Source organism: Callospermophilus lateralis, chromosome 7 (genome assembly GCF_048772815.1).
Source record: "Callospermophilus lateralis isolate mCalLat2 chromosome 7, mCalLat2.hap1, whole genome shotgun sequence".
Taxonomy (NCBI): domain Eukaryota; kingdom Metazoa; phylum Chordata; class Mammalia; order Rodentia; family Sciuridae; genus Callospermophilus; species Callospermophilus lateralis.
In genome coordinates this window covers 64,823,363-64,847,599 of record NC_135311.1, presented here as the reverse complement: position 1 = coordinate 64,847,599, position 24,237 = coordinate 64,823,363, and positions in this window count along the sequence as shown.

Here is a 24,237-nt window from a genome sequence, read left to right as displayed (position 1 = left end):
AAATGGAGGAATGTTCAAAAATGAAAAGATTAGATTATGAGAGTTAGTACCTAATTAGCAGATTCATCCATTTGATGGGTTAATAATTTGAGAGGACTACTGTCTTGGGTAGTCACTGTATTCAGATGGGGTAGGGCTGAAGGAAGTAGGTCAATGGAGATGTGCCTTTAGAATCTATTTAAATTTGTTTCTGTCATTTCTCTTGCTTTCTGTGCTTCCAGACTGTTAGACACTAAGCAGTCTTCCTTCACCATGCCCTTTTACCTTGATGTCTTGCCTCCCCTCGGGCCCAGAGCACTGGAGTCAGCAGACCTTGGACTGAACTTCTGAAGACATGAGTCAAAATAAACTTTTCCCTCTTAATGTTGTTCTTGCCAGATATTTTCATCACAGCAATGAAAGCAATGGAGAAAAGCTAACAGGAGAATTGGTGTTAGGTATTCTTTGAAAGCATGGTAACATTCAGCAGTGAATCCGTCAGGAATTTTTTTTTTTTTTTTTTTGTGGAGGTTGGGGGAGACACATGAGTGGTTAAAATTCATTGTTTTTATTGACCTGCTTAGTTCTGTTGCATCCTTTGTTTCAATTTTGGTAGATTCTATGAATCTAAAAATGTGTCCATTTCTTATAGATTTTCCAATTTTATTGAATATAAGATTTCAAAATAGTCCTTAATGATCTTATGGATTTCAGTGATGTTTGCTATAAAATCCCCTTTATTTCTCTAATTTTATTAATTTGTGTATACCCTTTCTTTTGGTTATTCTGGCTAAGGGTTTATCAATCTTTATTTTTTCAAAGAACCAACTCTGAGGCATCAATCCTCAGCATTTTTCTTTTAGTTTTGATTTCATTAATTCATCTCTGATCTTTATTATTCATTTCCTTCTCCTGTGTATTGTTCAATCACCTTGTGCTTATATAGTTTATCTTGTATTTTCTCTTTCTGTTGAGTTCTCTTTGTAGTTTCTCTTGCTGTTGAATTCTAGTTTCCTTCCATAGTAATCTGAAAAGATGTAAGAAATTATATAAATTAATTTGGTATTTATTAAGATTTGCTTTATACTCTAAGATGTTTCTATTTTAGACAAGGTTCCATGAGCTGCTATTGTTGGAAGGAATATTCTTTAGATGTCTTTCATTTGATCTATAATGTAGTTTAATTCTGATATTTCTTTGTTGATTTTTTTATCTGAATTACTTATTTGTGAGAATGGGGTACTAAAGTCACCCACTTTAATTGAGTTTGGGCCTATCTATCGCTGTATGTCAAGTAATGTTTGTTATGAAATTGGGTGTACTGATGTTCAATGCATATACATTTATAATTATTATATTTTCTTGGTGGGTTGTTTTATTTACCAATATGTCCCTTCTGATTAATTCTGGTTTGAGATTTGATTTGTCAGATATTATAGTAGATACTCCTGTTTGCTTCCATATTCTATTTGCATAGAACACTATTTTCTATCGTTTCATTTTTCAGTCTGTATATGTTTTACCATTGAGATGTATTTCCTTCAGTGAACAAATATTTTCTTTAAATCCAATTAAATAGTGTGCATCTTTTATTGAAGAATTAAGGCATATATATTCAGGGTTAAATACTACTTTCTGACATTTTGTAGTTTTTCTAATGTTATATTCTTTCCAATTTCTCATTTGCATAACTACTTCTAAAGTAAGATTTATTCATTCCCCAATCTAATGTTTGTGTTTAATTTCCTCTTCTTTGTATTTATATGATTGCTTTAAGCATCTTCTGCAACGTAGGCTTAGTGGTTTTATATTCCTTTATGCTTATCTTAAAGGTCTTTATTTCTTTTATGATTCTAAAGGATAGTTTTATTGGATATAATCTATGAACTTTAGGAGGAGTGATGATGCCTTGATTTTTCATATATATATATATATACATACATACACACACACATACTTTCTATGTTGAGATTTGTGTGTCTGTTAGGTTGGATGTCTTTCTTACTTGTCTGTCAGGGCCTTTTTAGGGAACAACCTTGTCTTTATGTTTTGTTCTGGGATATCAGATTGCTGTGAGATATTTAATATAATTACAAGTGGGTTTTGTAACATATTTTTCTCATTACTTCTTTGATAATGACTTTTTGTCACAATACACACTGTGTTGGAGTCCGAGGGCCCCCACCTTCTCTGTAGTTCTCACAAGAGTGTGGTCATTTGCATGAATCAGGCAATTGTGTCATAATAAGTAGTGCTTGGGTTCACCTTATGTGATTACTCTTCAAATCATGTCAATGCTATATTCTGAAAGAGTATTAAAGAGATCAATACTTAGTCCTCTAATTGTATGATATACAAAGTTGTTTCTCTCTACTGGTGATGTAGAATCAGATATCCAGAATTAGATCATTAGGCCACCCTAACTATGCCTCCATAGGCCTGGTAATTATTTTGCAGTTTTATCTCCCTGTACTTTGCATTCCCATATTTGATCAAGTCCAAATGGGTTGGGTTGATGTGGGATAAGCTACACTGTCTCTTAGGCAGACTGTTACAAAAAATACAAAAAAACCTTAATATAATATGAAAAAATTTTCTTCACTAGTTGATGAAACCTGGATAAGAATGGATATCTGGTACTCTTGCGAACCTGTACTTTTTTCCATGTCTTCTTGAGTTATACACTTGTTAGAGCAAGGGCTAAAAATTATAAAAGCTCTCCTTCTTTTGTGTTGCTTATAAGGCTTCTGGCTGGACTTGGGAATGAATCTTGTTGGTGACTCTCAGCCAGGGGAAACACAGCTGGTACTAGCATTGAGTGGTGGCAGTGCATAAAGAAAGAGTCAGAATAAGGGGATGGTAATTCCAATGCAGGTGCTCCTTCACGAGCATGAAAATCATACTTAAATAGATAATTATGATAAAATAAATAGCTATTTTAAAACTATGCTAAATACTAAGAACAAAGAAAAACATAAATCAGTAGTATTGATACGGTGTCCATGTATGTGTATGGGGAATAAATGTGGTGATAAGGAGAGCATCTACTACTTTAGAAAAAGCAGTTAATAAAGTTCTTATTGTGAGGATGACTTTAAAAGATAGGTAAAACAGAGATTCATGCAGATATTGATGGCCACTACCTTCTAGGCAAATGAGTAACCAGGGGATAGGGTATATGTCAGGAGTGTCTATGGCAAGTTTATGAAAGTGAGATGGCCAACAAGGCTAGAGATAAATAAATGTAGAGAAGAATTTTAGGAGATGAATTTAGAGATCTAAGTGCAGATCAGTTTGGGTGGCATTTTACATATCCTTTACAAGACTCTACTGCTATTGTTGAAAATAATAGAAGGTCATCAAAAGACCTTGAATAGGGATACTTTATCATGTGTGGCTTTTATGTTTCACAAATCAATCTTGTGAGAAAGATTTAGGATTCTGAAACATACTTGAGATCTATGAATGTAGTGCTATTGCAAAGTTTCTGTATTTGAAGAAAAGTTACTTGACTGGGACCAATACTACCAGGCTTAGGTTTACCACGCCTTGCTAATCTCTGAAGATATTGGACCTGACTCAAGATGTATCTGGATCTCATTCAAGCAATATTTTGGGTACTCATGAACCAGCTGCCTAATCTACATTGTGCAAACTAGATTTAATTTTAATAAAATAACTTCTAAGTTCTCAGATATCAGGATTTCTCCTAACAAATACTATGATCACTTAGTTTTCTGACTTACAGCACAGTGACTGTGCTATGGTCCTCGGTGGTAAGTTCATGCATAGGTCACCCAATGAAAGTGTTTCAGTTTGATTCTTTTCATAGTAAAGAAAATGTCTAATTACACATGTTATGAACAGTGAAATGAACCACTTGGTCATGTCACTTGAAGATCCAGTGTTTCAACAAGATCATTTTGGTCCCAGTTTCTTTCAGATTTTCTGTTTTTTTGCACAAACAGTCCGAGTCTACTCTAAAGCTGGTTCCCTTTTGGTTCCTAGCATAGCTGCCAGCAGGTGGGTCAGATGTTCCATTTTCTTCCAGCAGTTTCCTCTGGGATCGAAATGCTGATCTCATAGGAGTGAAGACTAAAATAATGGTTAGCAGAGGCTGAAGAGAGCTTGTAAGAGGGAGGGATGCAGAAGGTTCCTCTCTGGTGTCTACGTTAATTGGAGATACAAGCAAGTGAATCTGGTATGTTATTTTAATGGTAGGGTGATAGCAATAACTTGTTGTTAAAGAATTTTGAAATATTTTCACTTGAAAGGATAATAAATACTTGATGAAATATATTTGTGTAACCAGATTTAAACATTATGCAATGTGTACATGTATAAAAACATCAGGTTACCCATTAATATGTATAGATTTCGTTTTATACACTAATTTAAAATACATTTAATTTAAAGAATAAAAATAAACTAAAATCAGAATAATAAATAAATGTCAGACTTTCTTACTGATTGAAAGTTTCCTGAATAGATTTCTGGGTTCAGGGAAGAGCAGTGTTCTGACTAGTTTTGACCTGGGCTGTCTGAAGTATTATGAGAAGGCAGGGATAAGGGAGTCCTGGTTTCAATGGGGAACCTGCTACCATGCTAGCGGAGATCAATCCACCCTATGCAAAGTTAATGCAGCATGAAGAAAGAATGGATGCTGAGAAGACAATGAACTTAAAGTAATGGAACTCACCAGGGTTGAAGCCTCTCTCTCTGGTGTATTCATACCTGAAAATGGTCTCAATAGACCACAGCTTTCATCTTAGCCAATGAAAAGCAAAGATGAAGAACAGCATCTTCTTAAAAGGAATGAGCCCCACAACTTGCAGAGTTATCATTTATTTTCTTTTTGAGGTGTCAATTTTGATGTAATAAAATGGGGCTTACAAGAGGGCAGAGTTTAGCTAAAACAGAGTATTCAGGTAGTAAAAGTTCCAATTATGTTCAAACAACAGGAAAACAGGGTTTGTTGTTTTGTTATTAAAGAAGCAAACTTTAGAAAAAGTTTGGGCAAAGAAGGAAGACTATTAATCGCTTAGAATCTTTGATTATTTTAAAGACTTCTGATTTCAGGAACATCAATATTTGTCCAACATTATGACACCACAATTGTTCAATTATAGCTTGTGAGCTTTTCTTTGGAATTAGAAGTGTATTTCTTGCAAGTGTGACTACAGTTGGCTAGGAATTGCCTTAAGAATAAGCCTAGAAAATAATTTAAGAAACTTTTGTATCTTTCTTGAGTTTTCTGTCTGGATGATTTGTCCATTGCTAAAAGCGGGGTGTCCCAAGTCCCCTGCTACTATTGTATCATAATCTAACTCTCCCTTAAGATATTTTCATGATACACATTAGCATTATTTTCTTGAAATTTGGAGAACTCCTTTTATGATTTCTTGTAAGACAAGTTGGATGTTAATGAATTCGCTTAGAAGTTATTAAATGACTTAAGTAATGTTGTGGTTATTAAATGACTTAAGTTTATTTGTGGGACACAAAATAAACACACAAAAACCAGTAGTGTGCATGTGTGCGCGTGCACACACACACACACACACACACACACAGGAATACTAGACATCCAAAAAAGGAGAAAAAGAAGAATTAATGAGTTAGAGACTATCATTCTAAGCAAAATATATCAATCCCCAAAAACCAAAGGCCAAATGTTTTCTCTGATATGCAGATATTAATTCACAATTAGGTGGGAGAGCAATAGGGAAGAAGAGAGTTACTTTAGATTAGGTAGAGGGGAATAAAGAGAGGGGAGGGGAGGGGATACGGGATAGGAAGGATAGTAGAACAAAACAGACATTATTACCTTATATACATATATGACTACATGACTTATGGGATTCTACAATATATACCATCAGAAAAATGATAAATTATACCCCATTTATGTATATCAAAGTACACAAATTCATTCTACAAAAAAGTTATATGTGTGCATGTATGGATATGTAACATTATATATTCATATGTACAACATACATAGTTATATTATGTATAATTATAATATACCAATAAAATATGGGAAATAAAAAAAGAAGGATGGACCTAGAGGACATTATGTCAAATGAAATAAGGCAGGTACACAGAAAGAAATAATGTATGATCTTATTCATATAAGATCTGAATCTCATGGAAATTAATAGTAGAATGTTAGTTGCTGGAGGCTAAGGAGAGAAAAAGGGAGTGTTGTCAGTCAGTAGTTACCATGCTACAGTTAGATGAAAAAAGTAAGTTGCAATGTTCCATGGAAGGAGAGATTGAATACAGTTAATAGCAATGAATAGTATATCTCAAAATAGTTAAAAGAGAGGATCTGAACATCTTTGCCACCAAGAAATGACAAGGGTTTAAGATGCCTGATATCCTAATTATCCTGAATTGATAATTACCTAAAGTATACAGGAATCAAATCACATGGCAGCTCACAAGTATACACACTTCTTATGTGTCAAAAAAAGAACATTTTGTAGCAGTAAAAATAAATATAGTAATGGTAAATGTATTTAATGAGCCGTCAGTGTGTGATAGCCAATAAATTGAAATGTGTATACTTTTTTTTTTTATCAATCCTGTGAAGCAAGTGAAGTATACAGAACTTTAGCACCTTGCCAAAGGTCACCTAGCAAGATAAAGAGTACAACTGAAAATGTTCTTGTATCCTCTGACTTGAGCACTCATAAGCATTTCACCGATGTCTGGGAAGTTGTATAGGATCTTGTCAATTAATTGCTACACAATATATACAGGTAACTAATGAGATCTTCCTGAAATTATGGTTCTATATTTATAATTTTTTTCTGATATTTCTTGTAACCCTGCAGACAAGTTTTGCAGGTTTGAAAAGAAATGTTGGAGACTGAACACAGTTCATTAACTCAGCACACATGGGGATTCTGGAATAAAGAAAACACACAGGGCTCCTTTCACAAGCACATAGGCCCCAAGCTTTAGATAAAACAAAGCATGGTTACATATATGTTCAGAGCCATCCTCTTGGCCTTCTAGCTTAGAAAAAAATCTAGATACATGTAGTAGTTCCCCAGACTCTATAATCTGACTTTAACCTTTGTGGAGATTAAAAAAAAAAAAAAAGAAAAGAAAAAAAAGAAAGAAAGAAAGAAAAGAAAAAATACGAAGCAGTAAAACAAATTAGAATAGAGTGGGAGTAGGTGTAAATGCATCAGAGTGAATTCAGTGTGCTGGAGAAAAGATCAAAGGCATGATCGAAATAAAGAGAGAGTCCTAAACACAAGTTAAGACTACAAAGACAGAAGAATGCAATGAACCATGGAAAAGCAGTCAGGCCTATACAGTAGGTCAAACATGCATGTGGATGAGTATTCTCGAAAAATAAAAAGAACAGGGAAGGTACCACAACACACATTCTAGTCAGATCTATCTAAAGAACCTAAGAAAGAGTAGGCAAGCTGATTCTGAAAAGTGATAATTCTTTTCTATGTAATTCTCTCCAAACCACTGATACAGTGCCAATCCATTCTCTGCTGTACTTAATTTCTTTCATTGCTAGCCACTAAAATGCTGCTTCTGAAGTCATGTTCTATTATTGCTTATTCCTTCAATCAAAAGCCACTGGATGTTTAAAATTTGCTTGGTTCACTGCTTATACTCTGATTCTGTAGAGACGACAAAATATCAACCCTTACCATCTTTGAGCCAAGTCCTTTGAAGGAGACAGACATGTAAATCATGACACAACAATTCAATGGGAACAATGAACACAACACAAAAACCTATTCCTAGTTTACTGGATACTGGAAACATATGATGAATAAATATTTAAAATTAACATGAGACGAGATTAAAAACAGCATCTGCTCAGAAATCAGGTATCCAAAAAATGATTGGCAAGAAAAGAACCTTGCAAAGGATAACAGCAGCACTGCTAGCTGACTGCAGACATAAACAACCAGAGGGCCTGAAGTAGTTTTCTTATCATTGCCACAAAAAGAACAATAACAATAAAAACAAATGGCAGGGTCACCAGCTCAGATATGAAAATTGCCAATAAAAGCAATACATCAGACATATTAGGAGAGAAACTTTACTTTGGAATGAATCATAGACCCTTGTGATCATTGAAGCCTGTAATATAGCTCTAGAATATTTCAGCTATTTATTTTTTCATCCTATCAGATTTAGAGAAACGAAAGCCTGAATGTTAGCCTGTCTAAGCTATTTCAGAAATTAATTCCAAATATTAAACCAAAGAGAACTGCTGCAACATTTAAGGAAGCCAAAAAGCTCTCTAAGCCAGAATGGTGACAATAAAACTTGCAATGATACTATAGTGTTATAATCAATGCCTAATTGACTCACTAATTAAAGAAAATAGCCTATCATATATTTATTTCTATAGATCAGAAGCCTTTTAAACATGTGAATTTATTTTTGGACTAGAGTTTATAGTTAATCTAAACATTTGTTATGGGATAAAAAAGTTCAACAGCTGCTTTAAAAATACATTTCTATTTTAGATCAGGATTTTAATTGATCAGAATAGTTAGGCAGCTACCAAATTCTTCTCTTTCTAAAATAAGTTCAAATTTATTTCCCCATAACAAGACAGAGCTACCTACCTAAGATACCTGACATTAGAATAATGAAGGAAATAGACATGTAGCAGCTAAATTAATGAAGAATACTAAGCTTTATTTCCTATTGAATAGGAGATAAGCAATGCCATTATGTAGTTATAAAATATGTACAGGAACTCATGCACACACACGTATGCATAAATATCACACTGTATTCTTTTATTTGGAAATAGACTGCTTTCTTCTTCTTTAGGCCCCATAATGGGGAAAATCATATAAATCATTTACTTTTCTTGAGTTCAGGAAGAAAAATATTGAATCATCCCAAACAAATGGGATTTTATCTTATTTTAATATACATATAAATCTTACTTTCACACTTAAAAATGCACAAACAGATACATATCTTTGATCTTTGCCTATGTTGAATAAGCAGATGAGTGTCCTAATTTTACCAGTAGGAGTTAAGTCAACATAAGGAATGATTTCTGAGCTAGGGCTTTCAGCTCTTGGGAACTGCCTCTACCTTCTATCCCATTTATCATCAGAAATCTTCTCCATGAGTATAATATGATTCTATACACTGACTGCCTTTATTTATCTAGCTTTGAACACCTGAGTATGAGGAAGTCACAAGCACTCCTGAAGTATCAGATTTTGAAGGCAAGAAATATTTTGTTGGGTGTTGGGAGCCACGGCCAGGTCAGGATGGCGCCTGGCATTTTGCCAGAGGGAGTGGTTGAGAGGTGATGCCAGCAAGCCATTAAGATGATTGTTAAGTTTTTAACTAAACTGTGTATAAATATTAAGATAATGACTGATTGCTGTAACTGGATGATGCTAAATTGAAACAAGCTGTGTGTTCAGTTGTGTATGTAGACCTCTGCTGTCCGGCAATAGGGCGGCTCCTGCTACCTCGGGTGGCCTCTACTTTTGAGTTCCCGTTGAGTTCTCGAGGAGTTTCCGTTGAGTTCCCGTTGGTTCTCACGGTTTTTCGGTGGAATTCTGGAGTGTTCCCATGGGGTTGGGGAATAAAGTAGTTCCTATTTGAACCTACAAGTAGCTCATGACCTCTCGGTTATTTTGTGCCCAGCCAGACTGTGGCAGTTGGGAATCATCATAGCTAAATCATATTAATGACTATCTTCTAGAGAGAAAGACCACAAACTCCTGTGGAGGCCCAAAGGATCCTCTGTGACTTGATTTTCCAACTCCTGCTTAGAGTATGGTGAGATCTTTTAAAAAAGTATCCCAGCCAATCAATCTCCCTTTCTTTTAACACTGCCAAAACACTGCAACTAAATCTGTTCAAATTATGAAATTGGCTTCTGCTTTGTCCCACTACTTTGCCCTTGTGCACACATCCTACCTTTTTGTGGCCAAAGTTCTGCTTGTTACTAAAGAAAAACCAACCATTTTTATAATTCTGGACACAAGTTGAATGACCCAGCTCTGGCATTCAATTCTAAAAAAGATTTTTCTCCAGTCTAAATAATGATAATTCCTTTCATTAAATTAATTGTTTTCCTTGCCTAAGCGTTTACTTTTATTTACTTCACAAGGTCCATTTGGTTGATACATGCTAGTCTGTCAATACCAAGGACTCAAAAAACAGAGTGTTCCAATATGTTCTAAAATAAAATAAAGCCACTGTATATAGGTCCACTGTATGTAGGAAATAAAGCAAATTGTTAAGGTCTTAGTCCATGAATTTTGTGACAACAGTAATTGATAGTCACTAAAAATAAAACAGAAGAATAAATTAAGTTTCTGAATGAGTTCCAGAACAGACAACTTATAGAGAAAGGGCACAATTGTTATGAATGTTGCTGCAAATTGCTGTATAGTTTCCCTTCAGGATGGAAGAACTGGAAGAACTGGTACTAAATGCAAAACTGTTTCCTTTATCATTTTTTGAATACACAATCCCTGATCTCAAATCTGAAGCTGGATTTTATACTTCAGAAATGGGACCACAATATGCATATTTTCTGTGCCATGTTTTCCCTTTTCTAATTTGTTAGCTGAAAGTCCATAGTTGACTGGAGAAATTCCCTGGTCACATGGGCCAATGCCAGGAGATACTTGCTAATGAGATTTTACATGCTGGGCTATTGCTTGGTCTCTTCAGCACTATACTTGTGTGGTAAAGACAATATTTTGCAGCATACAGTTCAGTGTGGTGAGGTATCATGTGTGGTCATTCCTCATAGAGTTAAATTTTTAGAGATTAAGAATATTATTGGCAGAAAGCAGTTATGTAATTGACTAATGATGAGAGGACAGATTAATCAAATCAATTATTGCATAGACAATTTGATGCTCATATTCAACAGAAAACAGACAAAATTTTCTTCTTGCATTTTTCTGACACCATACAAGCTTATTTGGAAAGGTTCTAAGACAAAATACATCAGGGTTATAAGCCTGGGTAATTTAATCAAGATTTAAGACATAAATATAGGCTGGGACTCAGATATTTTTTCATGTTACTTTGATATATATTTTCCAATGAAATGAAAATTAACTTATAATGTGCATCAATAATACAGAAAGTAAGAGAACGAGGCTGAATTTCACTGGCCTTAGAGCTTTTGGTTTAATTGAAACAAGCCAAATATGGATTTTCACTTAATGTATAAATGTTTATTTACTATTATTTGAAGCATTTTTAATGACATAACTATTTTTATTGTAAAATAGTTATTTAACTAACATTTGCTTTGTTGAGCAGCATTGGATATAATTTCTTAATTTATAGTACATTTTATTTAAACAAGATCATTTCCCATTCTAATAAAGGTAATGAATAAAATCAGTATTTCAAGTTACAATTCTTTTATTACTGCAATCAGATAATATTTCTTAAATAATAAAACATTGGGACATGGATTATTTGTACCTTGAACCATACTTGTAGAGTTCCTAGATAATAGATTTCATGCCTTATTAAAGTACATTAGCAATTAGAATGGAAGATATATTTAGTTCTTTGCATTTAGAAGGAAATGATATTTCATTTCATTTCAGGTTATCAGTGTAGAGAAACTGTACCTGCAATACTATCCAATATATCATCTACCATGCACAATCATCAAGCTATACAAGCCATGAAATTGGTGTAAATATGTCTTCTGAAATAGAAAAAAGAAATATAGAACTATTTGTATATATTACCTATTCACATGGGCACATGTCTGGAGAAAGTATTGTTTTTGATGCTGGGATTTTTCTACATATTTCAATGCACTTTAATATTGTTCACCTTAGCAGAAATTCTGAAACCATAGTCACTGAATCTACAGGAACATACTGAATTAACCATTTTAGTCCAATTTAAAGAAATGTCTTAACCTACGTTGCCTTGGATGCATAGTCTATGTTAGTACCTGGAATAAATTCTGTACTTGAAGCTTAACAGTAACCTATAAATGGAAACATTTCTCCAGGCATTCAATTTGGATAGGCACTGAGCTTTGGGGCAATGCAAAATTTAAAAATATAATTCAGTGTGTTAACGATAAGAGGATAAATCACCCCCTGGGACTTTATGGTCAACAAATATTAGGACAGGGATGCAAAGTTCATGTACCTTTCAAAAGGAAATTTTGTATTTAATATTTTTACTTTGTTTAATTATTTTTCAAGTGCAATAACAGATTATGAGAGAGGCACAAGTGTGTTGAATTGGCTAAGAATTTGATTATTTTTACTTGGGAAATTATGGTCAAAGACAAAGGATGAAGATGACTTCTATAAAGTTGAAAGTAATTGCCAAGGGGCGATCTCATTATGCCTAGTAAAGACTCACTGTATTGCCCAGGAAATGCCCACTAAATCCATACAACTTATTGAACATAATATCATAAAACTAACATTTATTGATCCCTTTGAATAGGAGCATTGTAAAGTATTTTATATGCATCATCACAGTTAAAACCTTGATCGCATTCTTAGACTGTATATATGATTGCGATTATAGATGAGGTCATGATATTGAGTCAGTAAATACAACAGGACATGACATTACATACATAAACATTTACAATGCTCCCCTCTTTCCTAAGGAGGATGATTCATTTGCTTCCTCTACGTATCTTACAATACTCTTTGATTCAGCTTTTTCTGCTCAGTTGAGTGCTAAAATGAAGTGTGAGGAAGAGAATTAGAAAAAACCAAAAGAAGGCTAAATGGCTTACATGAAATCAGAGAAACAGACAAGTGGACCAAGACAGAATTCAGTGGCTTTGAGAGAAAACAATTACAGACATTTGAAAAGGAGCTGCATTGAGGGAGACCACAGGAGGTGTGAGTGCTGCCTTGAATGTGAAAGAGCCTTAGGAGCTGAACCTTTTGACAAAAGGACAGTCATATTCCAAGGGGATTTTCAGGAGACTTTGTAAAATAACATCTGGTGTTATCTTCCCAATATTAGAGGGAAGTTCTATCATATTTTTTAGTTCTTTGTAGTAACATAGGATCTTTGTACAGTAACTTGAGATAGAGTTTAAGGAGAATCCAGTAATGCTCAAAAGGGACACTGATGGATTTCATGAGGAAATCACTCAAAATCTCACTAGTAAGTAATCAAGCTGGAAGTTCATACCCTGTCTAGCTTCCAGACTTTACCATTATTCACCTCCATGGATGAGCTTTATCTCCTAAGTGTTCTCTTTCCTCTAGAAAAAAAGTATCTGCCTTCACTGAAGAAGGAGCTATGTTCATAAGATTACATAACTATAGGCCCACATCTACTGACAGCCCAACTCACTACTAGATTATTACTAAAATATATTAAACTGTTAAATTCCATTTAAACACCTCAGATAACACTGATGGCACTGCAGCATCCAACCAATCATTTAAAATAAAAAAATAATAAATTTAAATTACAGTTTCATTAGCTATGGGAGATGGGGATTCATCCCCCCCATGCCAAATGGAATGAAATTCCAAATCTGGGCAGACAAAAATATAGCTATCAATACAATTTCAAGATGAAAACAGAAACATGTCAAATGAATAACTGTGAGAAACGAGGGAGCAAGATAATTTTAGAAATCCATTGGAGAGTTAATAAGCATGGGCAGAGTTGGTGCACATCTGTAATACCAAAAGGTTGAGGCAGGAAGATTACAAGCCTGGACAATTTAAGGAGATCCTTTCTAAAAAATAGTTTTTTAAGGATAATCAACACTTGATCATTAGAAAGGGTATGTGTATAATATTATAGGAATAGAATCAAATAGTGAAAAGTATTGTAAAAATTGCAACATTTTCAGAACAATGAGAAACTTGTTTCTTTGTTGACTAATTTTGAGTTTTAAGTCTAAGCTCTTGCTAAGAATATTTTGTTTATCTGCCTTACTTCCTTTGAATTGTTGACATTCCAAATAACTGTTGCAACTTACCCAAAGAATTTGTGTCACCCCAATGTGTGGTACTTCAGAGCAATCCTAAATGCTTAAGCATGTTTGTTTCCATTCACTTTTAATCAGATGAAACAACTAATGAAGAGATTTTTAAAAATATATACATATATATATATATTTTAAATTTTTAAATATATATATATATATATTTAAATTTTTTAGTTGTAGGTGGACTGAATATCTTTATTTTATTTTTATGTGGTGCTGAGGTTTGAACCCAGTGTTTGCTAGGAAAACACTCTACCACTGAGCCATGACCCCAGCCGCATGAAGAGATATTTTTAGTTAAGAATTACAATTAATTTAACAATTTGATGAGACTTTTTGTGGATTTTAAAATTTTTTTGACATTTTGTCATCTTGCATTTAACCTCAGGCCTCAAACAGATTTGTTTCATCAGAGATTTATTTAATCCTCCTTACTTGAAATATTTTTCATTAATTGAAACTTCAGTCTGCAAACTTGAGTTGCTTAGAAGTTGTATCAGAATTTTTAGATCATATTTTGTCTTGATTGGTCTGTTTTGGCTTGCTGGAGTAGCAAGTTTCTCAAAATAAAAGAACTTGACATGTTTCCCTCTAAAATCAATTTCCTTTAGAAGTAAGTCCCTCTAAGATCCTATTAGTAAGAGTGATGCTTTCCCTGCTCCTCTGTGCATGACTGCTCTAACAGCAGGGATACAGAACGACTTCACATGCCACCTTGGCTCTGTTTGGTTCACTGAAATATAAGATTACAATTATATTAATACTTCTCAATCAACTTAGCTGTTTCCACATATACCTCAAAAGGAACCCTGTTTTGTATAAAATATTTTGGACCTTATTTTCTCAAAAATATATAGTGTAATGCTAGAAATATATACTACTTCCCCCAGGACAAATTGGTATCTAGTAAATTGCATTAAGAAAACAGTTACTTTATAAGATCATGTTGCTTTCCTCTTCTTCCTGGTTGCAGAATATGTGTGACAGTCATTTCCTAGAGTTCTTTGAGAGCAAAAAGGGAAATTGTTCCTTTATAGTTTTCTTGGGAATAACAAGTCTCTTCAGTTAGATTAAGACTTGTGTCTGAACCAACCAGAGAGTAATAGAAGGAAACTTTTCTTATTTCCATGTACAAAAAGAGACCATCCTATTACCTTCTAAAGCCAGAAGATAAAATTGTAGTCAATGCATCTTTGAAGATGAACTGTTAGGCACATATTTGTCTACAGAAATCAATGGAATATGCAAAACTACTGCTTGTTCACCCCACACACCCTGGAGAAAAAAACATAAGGAAGAAGGTGTGTGTGTGTGTGTGTGTGTGTGTGTGTGTGTGTGTGTGTATTTCTTGCGGCCACCAGCACACTAAGAGTCATCAATATAAACAAAAATTATACGAGGCTGTGAATTTAGCAGGAACAAGTGTTTAGTCTTGGAAAATCCATTGAATGTTCTCAGTGAAAAATCAAATTGCATGGCTAACTAAGGAGGTTGGGAATTTTGGAGTCTTGCTCTCTTTCAAGAGAAGGTCAGGGAACTAAGCTCTTCCTCCTAAAAAAGGGGATGTGTCTGTCTATTCTGTGGTTTCTGGGGTATTCTTCTACAGAAAATATTTATCTTCTATCACTCATTTATTTATTTATTCAATCCTTTATTCATAACAGCCCAGATTCATGTTTATTTATTTTTGCTTTGGGTTATAATCCAATATAATGTTAATTATCATTTATTCTGTTTTTAAAATTTTCCCTCTGTGTCTTTTGGGAATGCTTTCAAAGGGGCATGGGCTGGCTTCCTGTATCCCTTTGACATGTCCTTGTCCTTTTGTTTGCTGAACACTCCTTTACTTTCTGGTACTACAAGATGCTCCAGGGTCATAGTATATTTATCTTGTCACAGTCCTAGGATTTAATTAAATTTTTAATTAGTCAAAAATAATTTGGCAGACCTCTGAGCTCCATCCCTTCACACTCTGTGGCCTCCCATTATCCTGAAGTCACCTAGAAAAGCAAGGATTTTTGTCTCATTGAATCTTAAACTTCATTTCATGTATGCACCGTCCCAAATCTGACCCAAAGTTCTTAAAAATTCTAATATTATCATCTGGCAGCCAATCTTCTCCCCATTCATTTTTTTTTCTCATGAGAGCAGTTTGTTTCAGTTCAAGGTCTGAAACAGAAGCATATAATATTCTCCTTCTGGCCATTTGAAGAAATTTTGATAAAGGAATAGTTTACAAAGTATGAGCAGTGTTTAATAACATATAATGTAGTACTCTAGGCCTAATAAAAATGGAAACTATTATACCAAACTTTTAAAAAATAAGTGTAGGGAGTGTTTAATAATGTTGAAAAAAATATGTTGAATGTAAAAAGAAAGACTCTGAAGAGAAAAAAAAAAAAAATATATATATATATATATATATATATATATATATATATATATATATATATATCACCAAACAAATGAAGCCAACTCATTCTTCTGACCTCTCTTTTCACTTTTAAACCTCCTGTTGGAAACTTCCATTGGCTGAACATTTGAGGAGACAGAGAAAAAAAGGAGGTCATTGAAGCATCCAACTGCCTTGGCATCCTAAGTAGTTGGAAAAAGGTAAAGAGAGTAGACAAGGTCATATAGAAAAAAATGCAATTTGCTTTTTCCGATAACAAGTGAAGATCTGACACTTTCTTACTGGCTGTATATTCTAATACCATCACTATTTTCATATACAAACTGAGATCAAGTTCAACATTGCATTACTGAAGATCCATATTATCTACATTTCTAATGCTAAAAGAAAAAATATATATAAAAAATAAAACATATGATATTAACATTAAAATTAAAATAGGAAACTTTGGTCATGAATGATTATTTCACTTTGTAGAAATAATGTCTATTCCTCTTTAGTGACATCAAAAAAGACCAAAGCTTTTCATTGATTTGATTTGTGTGTTAATTCATTTATTCAGTTTCTATGTATAACAGATTTCAGTTGCAATTTAATTAATTAAGGCATATAATTAGAGATACAATGATTTTTCTTTTGGAATGACACCTCCGATTCACCACATCTTTTTAAGTAACTTGATTTTAAATGCCAGTTTAATTTGATGAGTAATTTTTGTTGTTCTGTTACTTTAGATTCTGAAGTAAAAAATTTTAAAAAAAGACTATTGAGGAAAAAATACCTTATAATAACACATACATTCACACACATTTATAGTGACAAGGAAGAAAGTTTTATTTCATTCTTTAAACACTCTGAATTTCAGTAAAAGGGAATATTTGTGACTTGTTTAAAGTGTCTTCACTTAGGTGTCCCTAAGATCTTTTGTGTTCTATTTCATTCTTTAAATTATCAGAGTTTCACCAAACCCTCATTCTCTGCTGGTGGCCTAAGCCCCTACTTCACTAAGAAGAAATCCTACTGATTCCTCAAGGTGGAGATGAACTACAAGTAATTACATGCCACCATGATAAAACTGGGATCATAGTTTTGTTTTTTTGCGTACTTAATTTTAATGACAGAAGATAGTGGATAATTGACAAAAGATAATATTTATTTATTTATTTATTTATTTATTTCCACTGAGGAGAACAGTCCAATGGAAAAACTAAAAAAAAAAAAAAACAGTATAAAAGATTAAAGTAAAATTGGTCTATGGAAAATGAGAAACCTTCCATCATGAAAGAGTGTACTCATGAAGATTGAGGTAGCTTTGTATAGTTAAAATTGAGTTTAAAAAGTATCTTCTTTTGACCTTCCTGCTACCATAGCCAATGGTCACATCTTTGTTGTGATCTTGGGCAACTTTCCCAACTCTATTCCTTATTAAACTTCTCTATGTATCTTTCCTTTCATCTTTGTCTTCTGATCATACCCTGTCTAGGGGAGATGAGGCAGGGTGGGGAGTATACTCAGCTTATTCTCCTTGGACTTGGTATTTGGAATTGTTCCAAAGCTCAGATCTAATCTTTCTTCTCTACAGTTTTTGCCTTGGCAATTTCAAGCAATTCTGTGGTTAATAGTCAATTATACGATTTTAATTATTATTTATATATAATCAATTCAAAAATTTACATCCCAGTTTGGGCTTCTATTCTAAATACAGAAGAATTTTTTAGAAAGGGAAGAAGAAAGAAAGAGTGTACAAGAGTTATATTTTTTATATCTAAATTAGGAATCCAAAGTCTCATCTGACTCTCTTATTTTCTCACAGTGCACTTTATTTAAATCACAGATTTTATCAAGTATGCATTCATTTATTAGTTATTGTCCATTTCTTTAACTAACATTCATTATCAGTAAGATCCAAACAAAATGTTTAAAGCTATATTCAGGTGTGCAACACAGTGCCTGGCAAAAGTGGATTCTCAACCAATACTTACTTATAATGTAAAATAATGAATATAGCATGATGGGCTTGAGCTTATGTAGGAGAATTCTAAAATGAAATGGGTAGCTAGAGGAAGAGCACGTATCCCAATATCCCCTATCACTTTCAGTTTTGCTCTTTTCCCAAGTTCTTTGCCATATGTACACAATGCTGACATTTAAGTCCTTCATAATATGGTTTTAGCACAGTTCCCCCTCCCCTCTCCCCACAAATGCTTGACATATTCCACACCTTCTGAAAACTCACTGTTCCCTGGTAACAGATTCAGGCACATGGCTTTTGTATTAACTAAGATGCTTGCTCTGAACTGCTTAATATTTTGCTTTAAAGCAGTACCTAATCTTCATGACTTCTGCCTTTGAGTCCCATGTTGTCCTCTGGATTTCGTATTTAGTACTGCTGCTCTGAGTTTGAACATTTTCTGTCATTTGCAGCATGCTTCAGAATCTTTTTCTAGAAACAATGCTATAAACTGATGTCCTGGGTAAATATTTCAAGCACCCTATACAACTCTACCACTTTTCAACTCAGGGAAGCCTTTGCACATAGGATCACCAACCATTCCCAGGCTCTGTAATCTTATTCATCTGTGAATTGCCTACATATATCACAGTAACTGATAGAAGAAACAGTAATTAAATAAATAGATACATGAATAAATGTTTCTCAGTTTAATCTTCTCCCTGTTTTCTTCTTCATTTGACTTTGATTTGCCCTTCCTGATAACATTAACCACTATCATGACTTTTTCTATACAAGTCTGTGCTGGCGACTGTCTTTCTTCCTGGGTCATAAACCCCTACACAGGGAACAACAAAAGGAAAAAAGACCATGTGAATTGTTCTCTTCTTATCCTAGCACAGCTTGCCCTATGTTAGAAGTATGAAAGATCAATTTATATTGAATTCAGGATGGAAATTTGTACACAATACCACATAGGAAACTAAACTTATAGAGATGAATACGATGCCCTACTGATGGAACTGTTTATCCACTAATAGTTTTAATTGAAGGCAAAGCCAAGCCATTGTCATTGCATATTTAACAGGTGATTTTTTATTTGCATCAAGTTGGTTTTTACGTATACTATCCTGGACCAAGGCAACAGTATTTCACTTTGGCTGTCCCTGTTTCTGTTCTTTTACTACCACTCTCTTCTTCCCAGAACAGTTCAGTCAGAGATATACTTTCAAGAACTAAGAGGCATTATCTCATTTTTCTGATCACAGACTCCACCAGCTTCCCAGGTTCAGAAACCTCCAATATTCTTACCCAATATGCTCTTCTAACAAGCTTCACTTCACAATGTGCTTTCCATCTCACCTAGCTCTTTATCTGATCTGTGAATCTGATCTGCTAATGTGCTAATCTTGAATTTGCTGTTGAAAGTCTTTGTGTTTGGCATTTTGTGTTTCCAGAAAGTACTTTTCCCAGAATGTCTTGTTTCCTGTGTTCCCTTGTTACAGGTTTATACTCTCATTTTATTATGTAACAGGGGCCTCCTACCTATCTTCTACCTTTAGAAAGTGTGACTTTTTGACCACTCTTATTGAAGTAGCATTGAAGAATTTCACCTCTTCATTCTTGCTCTATTTTTCTTCAGAAAAATTATTATCACAAAATCTCAGCATCAGCATAAAAATTTGGACGTAATACTTCCTGTGACTTCCATTGCTACTTAATTTGCAAATAACTAGAAGAGATATTTTCATGTGTTTACTGTTAGGAGCCTTGGCACCAGAGATTTTTACCTTAGCAGAGCAGTTTAAAATAATTCCCTATTCACTGGGGGTTTTCACCTCAATTACCTCCTATACATAAACTCTTCAGAAGAAAGCACAAAGTTCCCATGGCATCTTGACATTCTGAGGCAAAGGCACATTTGAGGTCCCAAGTATTGGAATTATATGGCATTTGCACAATCAAGATATACTTCAAAACTCCTTCTTAAAGCAGAACCAAGTCCTGATAACAGAATAGGTTTCTCAAGCTGCCTTACTGATTAGTGTTGGTGTGGCATGTTAACTGAGTGCCCCAAGGAAAATGAACAATGCTTTAAATTTATATTATGCCTTTCATACAGAAGGATCTCCAAATGCCCTACCAGTTTTATCTACAGAGATCAGTCACCACCATTGAAATGCAGGCACCTGTGGAGTTGGATATGATAGCTGCTCCACAGCAAACAGTATTTAGAAAGAAAGGTGGAGAAATAACTTCTCGAGTGAGAAAGGCAAAAACAATTTTATGTAGGCAGAAGGTATTTACTCCATTGGAATATGACCAACATATGTGTGTTCATAATTCTTTTTTTACTGATTCCTCGGACTGGCCAGATTAGGTCAAAAACCTTTTATGCAAGGTGATGACTTCTTCTAGGCTCCATATGTAAGCTCTGTTCACTTTGCCAATGTAAATGTTAATAAAAATACATGCAAATAAAATGCATCCTGTGATCTTGTCCTTATAATGATGGCCAAGGTCTGAGCATTGTGCTATGAGTAAATGCTATTCATGCTTTTTGTTCCCAAATTGGCCACTTGTTTGAAATAACCACTTTGGTATTAATAAAGGGCTTGTCATAGCCACCTCAGGTTTCCTTACTGGTCATCCAGAGAGGTCCATGCCAGGGTAATCCTGCTTTGTAAATAATTATCACCCTGTCCAAGGGGCACAGATGAAAAACTAGCTCTTAGTCTTTTTAAATAACCTGTTTGCACAGTTAAATTTCCTCCTACTGTGGAAAGGTTACAAATTTTCCACTGTAATTTCAATTTCTTTTTATTCCCTTTCTTTCTCATTTAAAAAAAAATAGTTTTAGACGAAGTGAAAAATAAAATGGAGAGAGTTCAATTATTGACAAATGTTGCTGACTATAAAATAGAGTAGTATATTGCACAGATTGCATTGAGGTGTTTTTAATTGATGGATTCATTATTTTCTCAAGTACAAAGGCAAACTCTAGGAGAACTCAACTCTGTCTTTTAGAATCTGGAATAAGTCTTTAGAAGCCGTGTCGAATGATTCTGTTATAGATTAGTTGAAAAGCACAGTGGAAACGTTTTCTTTCAAAATATTTGTTTCTCACTTTTCTTAAAAATATTTTTATACACAAGCCAAGGCCCTCCTCAATGAATACATTTATTACAGTGAACAATATTCAACTTCAACTCCATGTACACAATCACACACACACATTTCACAGATGTGTGTTCACACATATATACACACACACAAACACACACATATATCCAGCCTTGAAATATGTTCTATTGGAATTTGCCTAAGAAATTTGTATCTGACATTTCCAAACCGATTCCAATTATATTTCCTTTGTCATTGTCCCCATTTCACTGAATATCATCAGTGGCAAAGCAACTGAAATGTTTGGATTTACTTACAATTTAACATTATGCTTGCTCATAAATAATTCACTGGTGCACAATTATGTTTGTTTATGAGTATATGTCTCTCTCTGTGTGTATATATATATATATATATATGTATGCAACATTAAAATATTCATTTATATTTATTTTTATAATTTTGTTTTTGCACACATGCCTTCAATTGTTTTCCCCATTTATACTTTTTATCAATCTCATCCAGTCCCTCTAAGGTCATTTTATACACACACATGCATGTACACACATACACATCCTCCTCCTCCTCCTCTTCCTTCTCCTCCTCCACACATCCAAATACATACATATATATGTATGTATATAAAACAGCTTGTCTCTAAAAGTCTCAGGGCATGTTTAAGTTTCAATAACTTCAGAAACATAAATTCCACAAGCTTTTTATTTAAAAAAAATACATATTTGGAAGTTTACTAGAAAATCAGGCACCATTTAATTGTATGAATTCTGAATAATCAATTATTAATTTTAGTTTTTTTTAAAGTCAGTTTGTCATTTTCAATCAGAAAGCCTTAGACAACAAAACCAAATTAATGTCATATATTTATATATATTTTTCTTTTAACTAGTATCAATCTCTTCCCTTAACAGCTTCAGTCCACTTGGATCCCACTGCTTAACCCCCATCACACTAATGTTTTGTAGACTTTTAATTTTAGTTTATCACACACATTTTATATGTATTTATACATACACACATATGCATGTATAGTTGAAAATGTGTGTGTATATATACATACATTCAATCTCCAATCCCCTCAAACTCATATACATATTTAAAAATTTAGAAAATGCATATAGGTGCATATATGTTTCTTTCATATATTTCTTCACAGTTTTACATGTTTATGATGATTCCTTGGAATTTTGGGTCTATATTTGACTGTTAAGTGCATCACAGTACTTTTCAGATTTGTTAGGACTTTTGAAATGGATGTTTTCCTCAGATATCTGTCATGCTGATTTCTGAGTTTTTAGTTCTTTTAGTGATTTTTAGGCTTCTCACCATTCCTTCTACTGTTGGCACCATCTTCATCTTGTTTCCAAAAGCATATTGTAGAAATAATTGTTGAGTCTTCTGGGAAGATTTCAATATAAATCAAGTTTGCCTCTCAGCTTTCCTCTCTGCTAGCTTAAGGTTGAGTGTTCTGGGTTACATTAAATGATTTTGTTGCCATTGTACCTTTTTCTATTCCCTCTGATAGTATAGGTTTAATTCTTTTTTTAATGCTTATTTTACTGGGGTTTTGAGAAGTCATAGAAATAAATTACTAGAGCAACCTACTATCTTTATTTATTACTCTCTCTGTTTGACCTGCATATGACTTTCTTTAAGTTTTCATCCATGAAGTTTTCTTTGTGTTCTCATTAATAAGGTAATTGCATAATCCCAAGTGATTTTTTTAATATTTGCATCTAAAACTTACTACAATGATTTATCTTATAATTCTATGTTTCTTCATCAAATGCATTATTATTTATCTCTGTTCCTTTAACAAACTTTAATTGGTCCACATTCTTTTAAATACTAATTTGCTTTTTGGTCCTGAAAAAGATGAGAAACTTATATCCTTTATACCTATACCTCTCATGCAGTTATGTTATGTTCAACAATAAAAAGGAAATAGCATTTATCTTCTCATTCAGTCTATTCTTTAGCTTCTGCTTTTACGAGCTCCATTGCAGTATCTGTTGTTTGAGAGGTACTGCTATCCAAGGCCTAGCTAAATTTGGTACAATTAAAAAATCCAACCCTGGAATGCAGTGAACTAATCTTTCTGTTGTATGCACAGATCTGACTGTGTCTACATTTAGTGGCAATAATGGTGTCTATCAAAAAAAGAAATATATTTTCCTACATACAACAATATTCTATCTTAAAATAAGAATTACTTTTCCTTCAGTACAGTAGCTAACCCTGTCAAATTAATGATATTTTTGCACATTGACTTAGTGTAGAGAAACCCTCTCTAATGTAAGTACCTGTCAGGTTTATGTCTCCATTAGATTAATATAAATATACATCATACTTTGCCATATACTTAGTCTTTTTTGCAAACTTATATCATTCCCCTTACTTTATCTCATGAGAAGAAATAATGAATGCTCAGTAAAGAAATACATGGGGCTGGGCACAATGGTACACACCTCTAATCCCAACTATTTGAGAATCTGAGGCAGGAGATGGCAAGTTCCACACCAACCTCAGCAATTCAGTGAGATCCTGACTCAAAATGACAATGAATAAGTAAATAACTAAATAACTCCTTAGAATTTAGCTTATTAGTAGAGCACCCCTGGATTCAATACCCAGTACTGATAGAAAAAGAAAGATAGATAATAGGAAGGTAGGTAGGTAGATGGGATAAACAGATACATAATGAAAACCAAGAGTGACTTAAATAAAAATAAAATTAAAAGGTTTTTAAAGTGTTCA